General features: G+C 39.9%; 2 protein-coding genes across 7 annotated transcripts in view; one reads left to right on the plus strand and one right to left on the minus strand.

Moving 5' to 3' along the window:
* The window catches only part of Mcc (MCC regulator of WNT signaling pathway), a 472,630-nt gene that overhangs the window by 397,870 nt on the left and 61,983 nt on the right, over positions 1 to 12,777 (minus strand). The gene's annotated exons all lie outside the window — the stretch shown is intronic.
* The window catches only part of LOC147999768 (uncharacterized), a 173,773-nt gene that overhangs the window by 118,937 nt on the left and 42,059 nt on the right, over positions 1 to 12,777 (plus strand). The window contains exon 1 of one of the 3 annotated variants that reach the window (XR_015642942.1): positions 3,820 to 3,906. The exons of the other annotated variants lie outside the window; for them this stretch is intronic. The gene's annotated coding sequence lies outside the window, so the exon portion shown is untranslated. Of the gene's footprint in view, positions 1 to 3,819; positions 3,907 to 12,777 lie in introns of those variants that run through there. 3 annotated transcript variants of the gene reach the window in all.

Below are 12,777 nucleotides of genomic sequence, written 5' to 3' on the forward strand. Positions count from 1 at the left end.
GTGTTTTAGACATATTATTCCATACAATAATTTAGATATTCTCTGCACATTCCAGGGAATGTAAATAAATGGAACCTGTTCTGGTTCCTGGAATTATGCTCAAGATTCCACAAGTTGATGCATCCACAAATGAACAAAGAACGTGGATTTGGTAACCATAGGGACAAATGTGACACATTGCAGTGAGTATATACTAACTAATAAATATTTGGAGCATTTGGAGTTTGCATGACAAATGGGTAAGTCATTCTCAGTATTTGGAAACTGTATCAACATTTGAAAATTATCTCTAAGAATTGTTAAGGTAACACTACCAATATTGTTATCCCTTCAGCTTATTCTGGGTCCTCCTCTCCTGGGAAAATGACATACATTGCATCATTATTATGAAAAACACAATTACATCTAGGCAGGAAGTCATTTTTATTTTTTATCTCAAGAACTTATTTATATTGCAATGTGTAATTAAGCTGCCAAATATTACAACCTGCTATGAATTATAACTTGAAATTATATTTACTTTTTCTTGTAGATAGGAAATAGGTAATTGAGATAAAGGCTGGCAAGGTAGCTCCGTGGATAAAAAGCCTTCCCATGAAAGCCTGGTGACATGGTTTGGTCCCTGCTACCCTGATAGAAGAAGTTGACCATTGATCGCTACAGGTTTGCAATGGAGCGCATGCTGCCACCTCCCTCTTATAATAATAATGATGAGTAAAAATGTAAAATATTTAAGAACAAGAGAATATAGCAAAAACTTTTACTAAATGCTATTTACGTAATAGATGAGGCAGTGATATTGTAATGCTAATTCCAAATACATGCTGGATTTCCCCCACTCCCTGTTCTTATGTGTTTTCTTCAGTGATGGGGTTCGAGCCCAGGCTCCCATGCAAATGTAAGACTGAGGCAATGTCTATCACAGAGCTACATACATATTCAGTATCCTGACTTTTCAAGGTGAAAGTTCATCCACAGAGGTTCTAGCCTCTCAGCTCACTGTTACTATTTTAATTTCCTCTTCCTCTCTTTCTCTCTGTGTCCTTCTCTCTCTCTCTCTCTCTCTCTCTCTCTCTCTCTCTCTCTCTCTCTTTCTCTCTCCCTCTCTCTCTCTCATACTCTGTTTTTCTTGCTTCACAAACTGTATGGCTGATCTTCCTCTATAGCTCTGCTCTGAGCCAAATAGATGTCCCCTGTGATTACGTTGGCTCCTATGATCACACCACAACCTGGATAGAAACACACTTCTCCCTGTGGCTGCCTCTGTGACACTTGTAAATGTCCTTAGATATCTTTTATTTCTTTTTCTCAATTTTGCCCATTACATACCACTCGCAAACTCCTAAAACCTTTTAAAAGCATTCAGCTCACAGGAAGGTCATAGGTTTTTGGTCTGCTTGCTTGTTTTGGTTTTGGGTTTTTTTTTTCAAAGTCATTCCATTAAAATTTTCATGGGTATCTTCAAAGTGGTCTCCAGTTTTAGAAAATGACACTAGGTTATTCCAGATTTTCTGAGAATTAACTTAAAATGTCAATATCTGGGAAAATAAAATATAAATGGTTGTTGGGGACAGAAAAGTAACATTGGGGCAAACCTAGCATGAGGGAAATGTCACTTGCCTTTCCATGTGTGAAAATGGTTGTTGGGGGCAGAAAAGTAACATTGGGGCAAACCTAGCATGAGGGAAATGTCACTTGCCTTTCCATGTGTGATTTTCACTCTTATTTATACTCACTCTCTTGGAAACCTAATAAAAATATCCTGACATGAAAAACTGAGGGCTTGAAACCTGATAACAGAAATGAGGAGCTCTAATAGCAGTCAAGCACAAACAGCTGCCTAACCAAAAGACCCTGTGGTGTGTCTCCTTTCCTCATGTCTCACTGGAGAGCTTACCTGTCATGCATCCAAAGCAAACAAAGGCAATGGTCTCACCACAGCAACGAAACTTCCTGACTGTCTTAGTTAGGGTTTTACTGCTGTGAACAGACACCATGACCAATGCAAGTCTAAAAGACAACATTTAATTGGGTCTGGCTTGCAGGTTCAGAGGTTCAATCCATTATTATCAAGGCAGGAACAAGGTGCTGGCAGAACTAAGAGTTCTACATCTTCATCTGAAGGCTGCTAGTGGAAGACTGACTTCCAGGCAGCTAGGGTGAGGGTCTTAAACCCATGCCCACCGTGACATACCTACTCCAACAAGGCCATACCTTCTAACAGTGCCCCTCCCTAGGCCGAGTATATACAAGCCATAACACTGACAAACAACAGTATCACTGGAATTTAAAGGAATTACTCCCTGGGCTGAGCATATATAAACTATAACACTAACAAACAACAGAATCACTGGAATTTGAAGACATTTTTGAATTATTTAAAAGATTGAATCTCAGATCAATTAATGATTTGTTGAATAGAGTAAGTTATTAAGGAAAAACATTTTCTGAATCACAGAAAATACAAATTTATTTTTTAGTAATTTATTTTTATGTGCATGGGGGTTTTGTTTGTGTATGTTTGCTTGTGCACCATGGGCATATCAGTACTTTCAGTGGCCAGAGAAGAGCATTAGATTCCTAAGGATTGGAGTTGCAGACCACTGTTAGCCACTGTGTTAGTGCAAAGAATAGCACACAAGTCCTCCAGCCAGTAACTTGAACTGCTGAGCCATTTCTCCAGCCCCCAGATTCAGTTTTTAATACTGGATTCAATTCTGCAAGAATGTAGGGACAGTTTCTGAATGCTACTAGGCAAGAATAGCACTAAGGAGGAACCCATTCAAAGTAACACTCTCCTAGATGACATGAGCCAGGTCAGAACAGTTCCTTTCTCCACAAATAAGACGCCAGTTACAAAGGTGGGGAGGAACAGAAATCCAAGGAACTTGGGATGCCACCATCAGAGGTACCGTATCATCATTGTTTACCTTGATATATCTCTCCAAGCAAAGGGTACACAGGAGTAACACCCACGTGTATAAACCCTATATAGATGACACACCCTACAGAAATGCCACCAAGGTTCCTTACTTAAAAATACTCATGAGCTAAAAGTCCAAATCCTAATTAAAGCATCATATCCCCTAATCAACCATGTCATTATACATTGTGGGCGCTGTGAACATGTTCTGCTCCACATGACTGAGTAAGAATGGCTCTCTTCATCTTGGAATTTGGGATGAAAATATCACAGATAATAAGACACCAAGGGTGGAGAGGGGAATCTACAGATAGAAAAGTCAAGAGGGGCTTGCTGTGACACCTCATAGCTGAGCTATACTGCTGAAATGGTAGTGGTTATGTTCCAACTGGAGTAATCAGAACCGCCTGGAAGGAGAGGGAAAACAGATGTGGTAGAAGGGAAGAGAGGAAGATGCAGAGAATCAATTGCTGTCAGGAGCTCCCTCCCACAGTGAGAACATGGTGGCTGAATAGCAGAGTGGCACAGAGATGAAGTGATAGAAGATAGTACCACCAGCACTTTATCATTAACATTCAAACTGTCAGTGTGCCTCTTTATTTGAGGATAGGAAGAAGCCTTATGATTTCCCAAACTGTCAGTGTGCCTCTTTATTTGAGGATAGGAAGAAGCCTTATGATTTCCCAACCAAGGAAAACTGACTAACCCCACAGAACCTTAAAGCACTGCACTATGTAGCTGGCCCATCATTTACTTTAGCATCACGGCCCCTCCCCCACTAAGGAATATTAGGTATTATTAGACTTTATTTAAAACAGTGGGCTTCCAAAATATTAACACTTCTTTCAATTCTCTTTTCTATGAGTCAACACAGTCGGAGTGATCTTATTTCCTATAAGCAATGTCCTCAAATAGTAGAAAATGGATACAATGTTGGAAAGTGAGTCCTCAGTGCAAATAAGGAAGTCACTAATGTTCCACAGGTGAGCTGGTAGATCTGGACTCTGCAATAGATCAAAAAGACAAACAACAACGGAATACGAAACACCTGCTATGGTCAAAGGCCAGGCCTACTCCTTACCAGCACATGCACCTCCATTGCCCCATTGCTCTTGCTGTGGGCAGCGTAACTCATTATACTAATTAAAGTCTGTGGCATTTGTTAAGATGAGAAATGCATGTTCCTTTTGTCTGATCCATCAATTTCATTTATCAATGTGTGTCCTCTACTGATAAGTTGATGTATACAAAACAAGGAAGGAACTGCCACTTAATGCAGCAAAACAATTAGACTTCAGCTAACAACACAGGAGAAGCTAAAAGTAAATGATGCTATGACCATATGGTGTGATGAATAAGGAATAACCATTAACAGAATGTGGTGGAACTGTAGCAGAACCTAGGAAATGACTCAAGTTTAAAAGAGGGACCTGCCCCTGCACTCAAATCCCGTGGGATGGAGAGCTAGACTTTCAGAGGGGCAGACACACCAGGGAAGCCAGAGGAGGCTACTCTCTGCCCACATTTCTGACTCTAGAGGAAAATACCTAGCTCCATCTGGGCCCCCTAGGCATAGGATCCCGAGCGAAGGCTGGGCAGGCCCTTCTGGTTGCCTCCTTCATGGAGAGCTGAAACCCAGCTCTGAGAAGAGACTCCAGGCCCGAGACCAGAGGTAAGACCAACTTTTCTTTTCCAAGTGATGTGCCTGGTGGACTCAGGACACATGCCCACAGGAATACCTGAAGACCAGTAGACAGGAACGACTACATGCCTGAGAGCAGAACACTCTGTTCCCATAACTGGCTGAAAGAGAACAGGAAAACAGATCTACAGCACTCCTGACACACAGGCCTATAGGACGGTCTAACCACTGTCAGAAATAGCAGAACAAGGTAACACCAGAGACAATGTGATGACAAGAGACAAGCGCAGGAACCCAAGCAACAGAAACCAAGACTACATGGCATCATCGGAGCCCAATTCTCCCACCAAAGCAAACAATGAATATCCAAACACCCCAGAAAAGCAAGATCTAGATTTAAAATCACATTTGATCATGATGATGAAGGACTTCAAGAAAGACATAAAGAACTCCCTTAGAGAAACGCAGGAAAACATAAATAAACAAGTAGAAGCCTATAGAGAGGAATCACAAAAATCCCTGAAAGAATTCGAGGAAAACACAAACAGGTGAAGGAATTAAAAATGGAAATAGAAGCAATAAAGAAATCATAAAGGGAGACAACCCTGGATATAGAAAACCAAAGGAAGAGACAAGCAGCTGTACATATAAGCATCACCAACAGAATACAAGAGATATAATAGAGACTCTCAGGAGCAGAAGATTTCATAGAAATCATTGACTCAACTGTCAAAGATAATGTAAAACGGAAAAGGCTACTGGCCCAAAACATACAGGAAATCCATGACACAATGAAATCAAAGCAAAGGATAATAGGTAGAGAAGAGAGTGAAGACTCCCAACTCAAAGGACCAGTAAATATCTTCAACAAAATCATAGAAGAAAACTTCCCTAACCTAAAGAAAGAGATGCCCATAAACATACAAGAAGCCTACAGGACTCCAAATAGATTGGACCAGAAAAGAAACTCCATCTGTCACATAATAGTCAAAACACCAAATGCACACACAAAAAAATGAATATTAAAAGTAGTAAGGGGAAAAGATCAGTAATACGAAAAGGCAGACCTATCAACTTTCCACCAGACTTCTCACCAGAGACCATGAAATCCAGAAGATCCTGGACAGATGTCATACAGAACGTATGAGAACACAAATGCCAGCACAGGTTGCTGTTTCCAGCAAAACTCTCAATCAACATAGGTGGAGAAACCAAGATATTGCATGACAAAAACAAATTTACACAATATCTTTCTACAAATCCAGTCCTACAAAGGATAATAAATGGTAAATCCCAAAACAAGTAGGCAAGTTACGCCCTAGACAAAGCAAGAAACTAATCGTTTTGCAACAAAACAAAGAGAAGACAAGCACAAACATAATCTCACATCCAAACGTGAATATAACAGGAAAGCAACAATCACAAATCCTTAATATCTCTCAACATCAATGGACTCAATTCCCCAATAAAAAGACACAGATTAACAAACTTGGTATGCAATGAGGACCCAGCATTTTGCTGCTTAAAGGAAACACACATCAGAGACAAAGACAGACATTAACTCAGAGCAAAACAATTTTCCAAGCAAATGGTCTGAAGAAGCAAGATGGAGTAGCCATTCTAATACCGAATAAAATCGATTTTCAACCAAAAGTCATCAAAAAAGATAAGGAAGGACACTTCATATTCATCAAACGAAAAATCCACCAAGAAGAACTCTCAATTCTAAATATCTATGCTCCAAATACAAGGGCACCCACACACATAAAATAAATCTTACTAAAGCTCAAAGCATACATTGGACCTCACACAATATTAGTAGGAGATTTCAACACCCCACTCTCATCAATAGACAGATCATGGAAACAGAAATTAAACAGAGACATAGACAGACTAAGAGTCATAAACCAAATGATATTTATAGAACAGATATTTATAGAACATTCTATCCTAAAACAAAAGGATATACCTTCTTCTCACCACCTCATGATACTTTCTCCAAAATTGACCATATAATCGGTCATAAAACAGGCCTCAACAGATACAGAAAGATAGAAATAATCCCATGTGTCCTATCATACCACCAAGGGCTAAAGCTGGTCTTCAAAAAAATAAGGAAAGAATGCCCACAAATACATGGAAGTTGAATAATGCTCAATCAATGATAAACTGGTCAAGGAAGAAATAAAGAAAGCAATTAAAGACTAGTTAGAATTTAATGAAAATGAAGGTACAACATACACAAACCTATGGGACACAATGAAAGCTGTGCTAAGAGGAAAAATCACAGCTCTGAGTGCCTGCAGAAAGAAACAGGAGAGAGCATATATCAGCAGCTTGGCAGCACACCTAAAAGCTCTAGAACAAAAAGAAGCAAACACACCCAGGAGGAGTAGAAGGCAGGAAATAATCAAACTCAGAGTTGAAATCAACCAAGTAGAAACAAAAAGGACTATACAAAGAATCAAGAGAACCAAAAGTTGGTTCTTTGAGAAAATCAACAAGATAGATGAACCCTTAGCCAGAGCAATGAGAGGACACAGAGAGTGTGTCTAAATTAACAGAATCAGAAAAGAAAAGGGAGACATAACAACCGAGCCAGAGGAAATTAAAAAAATCATCAGATCCTACTACAAAAGCCTACATTCATTAAACTTGAAAATCTGGATGAAATGGACAATTTCGTAGACAGATACCAGGTACTGAAGTTAAATCAGGAACAGATAAACCATTTAAACAACCCCACCAATATTATCCAAACTATTCCACGAAATTGAAACGGATGGAGTGCTACCGAATTCCGTCTATGAAGCCACAATTACTCTTATACCTAAACCATACAAAGGCCACAAGAAGAAAGAGAACTTCAGACCAATTTCCTTTATGAATATTGACGCAAAAATATTCAATAAAATTCTTGCAAACTGAATCCAAGAGCACATCAAAACAATCATCTGGGGTTGGGGATTTGGCTCAGTGGTAGAGCGCTTGCCTAGCAAGCGCAAGGCCCTGGGTTCAGTCCCCAGCTCCGGAAAAAAAAAAAAGAATAGAGAAAAAAAAAACGCAGACCCCGTGGGAGAGAGACCTCACCGCCTGGTCAGGTGGGCACTCCTGAGGCTGCAGAGCAGAAGAGACCACCAACACTGCCCACCCCTGCCCACATCCCTGGCCCAAGAGGAAACTGTATAAGGCCTCTGGGCTCCCGTGGGGGAGGGCCCAGGAGCGGCAGGACCCCTGCCTGAGACACCGCCGGAACCTGAAGGAAACAGACCGGATAAACAGTTCTCTGCACCCAAATCCCGTGGGAGGGAGAGCTAAACCTTCAGAGAGGCAGACAAGCCTGGGAAACCAGAAGAGACTGCTCTCTGCACATACATCTCAGACGCCAGAGGAAAACACCAAAGGCCATCTGGAACCCTGATGCACTGAAGCTCCCAGAAAGGGCGGCACAGATCTTCCTGGTTGCTGCCGCCACAGAGAGCCCGAGGGCAGCACCCCGCGAGCGAACTTGAGCCTCAGGACCACAGGTAAGACCAACTATTCTGCTGCAAGTGACCTGCCTGGTGAACTCAAGACACAGGCCCACAGGAACAGCTGAAGACCTGTAGAGAGGAAAAACTACACGCCCGAAAGCAGAACACTCTGTCCCCATAACTGACTGAAAGAGAGGAAAACAGGTCTACAGCACTCCTGACACACAGGCTTATAGGACAGTCTAGCCACTGTCAGAAATAGCAGAACAAAGTAACACTAGAGATAATCTGATGGCGAGAGGCAAGCGCAGGAACCCAAGCAACAGACACCAAGACTACATGGCATCATCGGAGCCCAATTCTCCCACCAAAACAAACATGGAATATCGAAACACACCAGAAAAGCAAGATCTAGTTTCAAAATCATATTTGATCATGATGCTGGAGGACTTCAAGAAAGACGTGAAGAACTCCCTTAGAGAAACACAGGAAAACATTAATAAACAAGTAGAAGCCTACAAAAAGGAATCGCAAAAATCCCTGAAAGAATTCCAGGAAAACATAAATAAACAAGTAGAAGCCCATAGAGAGGAGTCACAAAAATCGCTGAAAGAATTCCAGGAAAACACAAACAAACAGTTGAAGGAATTAAAAAGGGAAATAGAAGCAATCAAGAAAGAACACATGGAAACAACCCTGGATATAGAAAACCAAAAGAAGAGACAAGGAGCTGTAGATACAAGCTTCACCAACAGAATACAAGAGATGGAAGAGAGAATCTCAGGAGCAGAAGATTTCATAGAAATCATTGACTCAACTGTCAAAGATAATGTAAAGCAGAAAAGGCTACTGGTCCAAAACATACAGGAAATCCAGGACTCAATGAGAAGATCAAACCTAAGGATAATAGGTATAGAAGAGAGTGAAGACTCCCAGCTCAAAGGACCAGTAAATATCTTCAACAAAATCATAGAAGAAAACTTCCCTAACCTAAAAAAAGAGATACCCATAGGCATACAAGAAGCCTACAGAACTCCAAATACATTGGACCAGAAAAGAAACACCTCCCGTCACATAATTGTCAAAACACCAAATGCACAAAATAAAGAAAGAATATTAAAAGCAGTAAGGGAAAAAGGTCAAGTAACATATAAAGGCAGACCTATCAGAATCACACCAGACTTCTCGCCAGAAACTATGAAGGCCAGAAGATCCTGGACTGATGTCATACAGACCCTAAGAGAACACAAATGTCAGCACAGGTTACTGTATCCTGCAAAACTCTCAATTAACATAGATGGAGAAACCAAGATATTCCATGACAAAACCAAATTTACACAATATCTTTCTACAAATCCAGCACTACAAAGGATAATAAATGGTAAAGTCCAACATAAGGAGGCAAGCTATACCCTAGAAGAAGCAAGAAACTAATCGTCTTGGCAACAAAACAAAGAGAATGAAAGCACACAAACATAACCTCACATCCAAATATGAATATAACGGGAAGCAATAATCACTATTCCTTAATATCTCTCAACATCAATGGCCTCAATTCCCCAATAAAAAGAAATAGATTAACAAACTGGATACGCAACGAGGACCCTGCATTCTGCTGCGTACAGGAAACACACCTCAGAGACAAAGACAGACACTACCTCAGAGTGAAAGGTTGGAAAACAACTTTCCAAGCAAATGGTCAGAAGAAGCAAGCTGGAGTAGCCATTCTAATATCAAATAAAATCAATTTTCAACTAAAAGTCATCAAAAAAGATAAGGAAGGACACTTAATATTCATCAAAGGAAAAATCCACCAAGATGAACTCTCAATCCTAAATATCTATGCCCCAAATACAAGGGCACCTACATACGTAAAAGAAACCTTACTAAAGCTCAAAACACACATTGCACCTCACACAATAATAGTGGGAGATTTCAACACACCACTCTCATCAATGGACAGATCATGGAAACAGAAATTAAACAGAGATGTAGACGGACTAAGAGAAGTCATGAGCCAAATGGACTTAACGGATATTTATAGAACATTCTATCCTAAAGCAAAAGGATATACCTTCTTCTCAGCTCCTCATGGTACTTTCTCCAAAATTGACCATATAATTGGTCAAAAACCGGGCCTCAACAGGTACAGAAAGACAGAAATAATCCCATGCGTGCTATCGGACCACCACGGCCTAAAACTGGTCTTCAATAACAATAAGGGAAGAATGCCCACATATACGTGGAAATTGAACAATGCTCTACTCAATGATAACCTGGTCAAGGAAGAAATAAAGAAAGAAATTAAAAACTTTTTAGAATTATTGAAAATGAAGGTATAACATACCCAAACTTATGGGACACAATGAAAGCTGTGCTAAGAGGAACACTCATAGCTCTGAGTGCCTGCAGAAAGAAACAGGAAAGAGAATATGTCAGCAGCTTGACAGCACACCTAAAAGCTCTAGAACAAAAAGAAGCAAATACACCCAGGAGGAGTAGAAGGCAGGAAATAATCAAACTCAGAGCTGAAATCAACCAAGTAGAAACAAAAAGGACCATAGAAAGAATCAACAGAACCAAAAGTTGGTTCTTTGAGAAAATCAACAAGATAGATAAACCTCGAGCCAGACTAACGAAAGGACACAAAGAGTACGTCCAAATTAACAAAATCAGAAATGAAAAGGGAGACATAACTACAGATTCAGAGGAAATTCAAAAAATCATCAGATCTTAGTATAAAAACCTATATTCAACAAAACTTGAAAATCTTCAGGAAATGGACAATTTCCTAGACAGATACCAGGTACCGAAGTTAAATCAGGAACAGATAAACCAGTTAAACAACCCCATAACTCCTAAGGAAATAGAAGCAGTCATTAAAGGTCTCCCAACCAAAAAGAGCCCAGGTCCAGACGGGTTTAGTGCAGAATTCTATCAAACCTTCATAGAAGACCTCATACCAATATTATCCAAATTATTCCACAAAATTGAAACAGATGGATCACTACTGAATACCTTCTACGAAGCCACAATTACTCTTATACCTAAACCACACAAAGACACAACAAAGAAAGAGAACTTCAGACCAATTTCCCTTATGAATATCGACGCAAAAATACTCACTAAAATTCTGGCAAACCGAATTCAAGAGCACATCAAAACAATCATCCACCATGATCAAGTAGGCTTCATCCCAGGCATGCAGGGATGGTTTAATATACGGAAAACCATCAATATGATCCATTATATAAACAAACTGAAAGAACAAAACCACATGATCATTTCATTAGATGCTGAGAAAGCATTTGACAAAATTCAACACCCCTTCATGATAAAAGTCCTGGAAAGAATAGGAATTCAAGGCCCATACCTAAACATAGTAAAAGCCATATACAGCAAACCAGTTGGTAACATTAAACTAAATGGAGAGAAACTTGAAGCAATTCCACTAAAATCAGGGACTAGACAAGGCTGCCCACTCTCTCCCTACTTATTCAATACAGTTCTTGAAGTTCTAGCCAGAGCAATCAGACAACAAAAGGAGATCAAGGGGATACAGATCGGAAAAGAAGAGGTCAAAATATCACTATTTGCAGATGACATGATAGTATATTTAAGTGATCCCAAAAGTTCCACCAGAGAACTACTAAAGCTGATAAACAACTTCAGCAAAGTGACTGGGTATAAAATTAACTCAAATGAATCAGTTGCCTTCCTCTATACAAAAGAGAAACAAGCCGAGAAAGAAATTAGGGAAACGACACCCTTCATAATAGACCCAAATAATATAAAGTACCTCGGTGTGACTTTAACCAAGCAAGTAAAAGATCTGTACAATAAGAACTTCAAGACACTGAGGAAAGAAATTGAAGAAGACCTCAGAAGATGGAAAGATCTCCCATGCTCATGGATTGGCACGATTAACATAGTAAAAATGGCAATTTTACCAAAAGCGATCTACAGATTCAATGCAATCCCCATCAACATTCCAGCCCAATTCTTCATAGAATTAGACAGAACAATTTGCAAATTCATCAAGAATAACGAAAAACCCAGGATAGCTAAAACTATCCTCAACAATAAAAAGACTTCTCGGGGAATCACTATCCCTGAACTAAAGCAGTATTACAGAGCAATAGTGACAAAAACTGTATGGTATTGGTACAGAGACAGACATAGACCAGTGGAATAGAATTGAAGACCCAGAAATGAACCCACACACCTATGGTCACTTGATTTTTGACAAAGGAGCCAAAACCATCCAATGGAAAAAAGATAGCATTTTCAGCAAATGGTGCTGGTTCAACTGGAGGTCAACATGTAGAAGAATGCAGATCGATCCATGCTTATCACCCTGTACAAAGCTTAAGTCCAAGTGGATCAAGGACCTCCACATCAAACCAGATACACTCAAACTAATAGAAGAAAAACTAGGGAAGCATCTGGAACACATGGGCACTGGAATAAATTTACTGAACAAAACACCAATGGCTATGCTCTAAGATCAAGAATCAACAAATGGGATCTCATAAAACTGCAAAGCTTCTGTAAGGCAAAGGACACTGTGGTTAGGACAAAACGGCAACCAATAGATTGGGAAAAGATCTTTACCAATCCTACAACAGATAGAGGCCTTATATCCAAAATATACAAAGAACTCAAGAAGTTAGACCGCAGGGAAACAAATAACCCTATTAAAAAATGGGGTTCAGAGCTAAACAAAGAATTCACAGCTG

This window comes from Rattus norvegicus, chromosome 18, assembly GCF_021556685.1.
Source record: "Rattus norvegicus strain SHRSP/BbbUtx chromosome 18, alternate assembly SHRSP_T2T, whole genome shotgun sequence".
In the NCBI taxonomy this organism is placed as follows: Eukaryota; Metazoa; Chordata; class Mammalia; order Rodentia; family Muridae; genus Rattus; species Rattus norvegicus.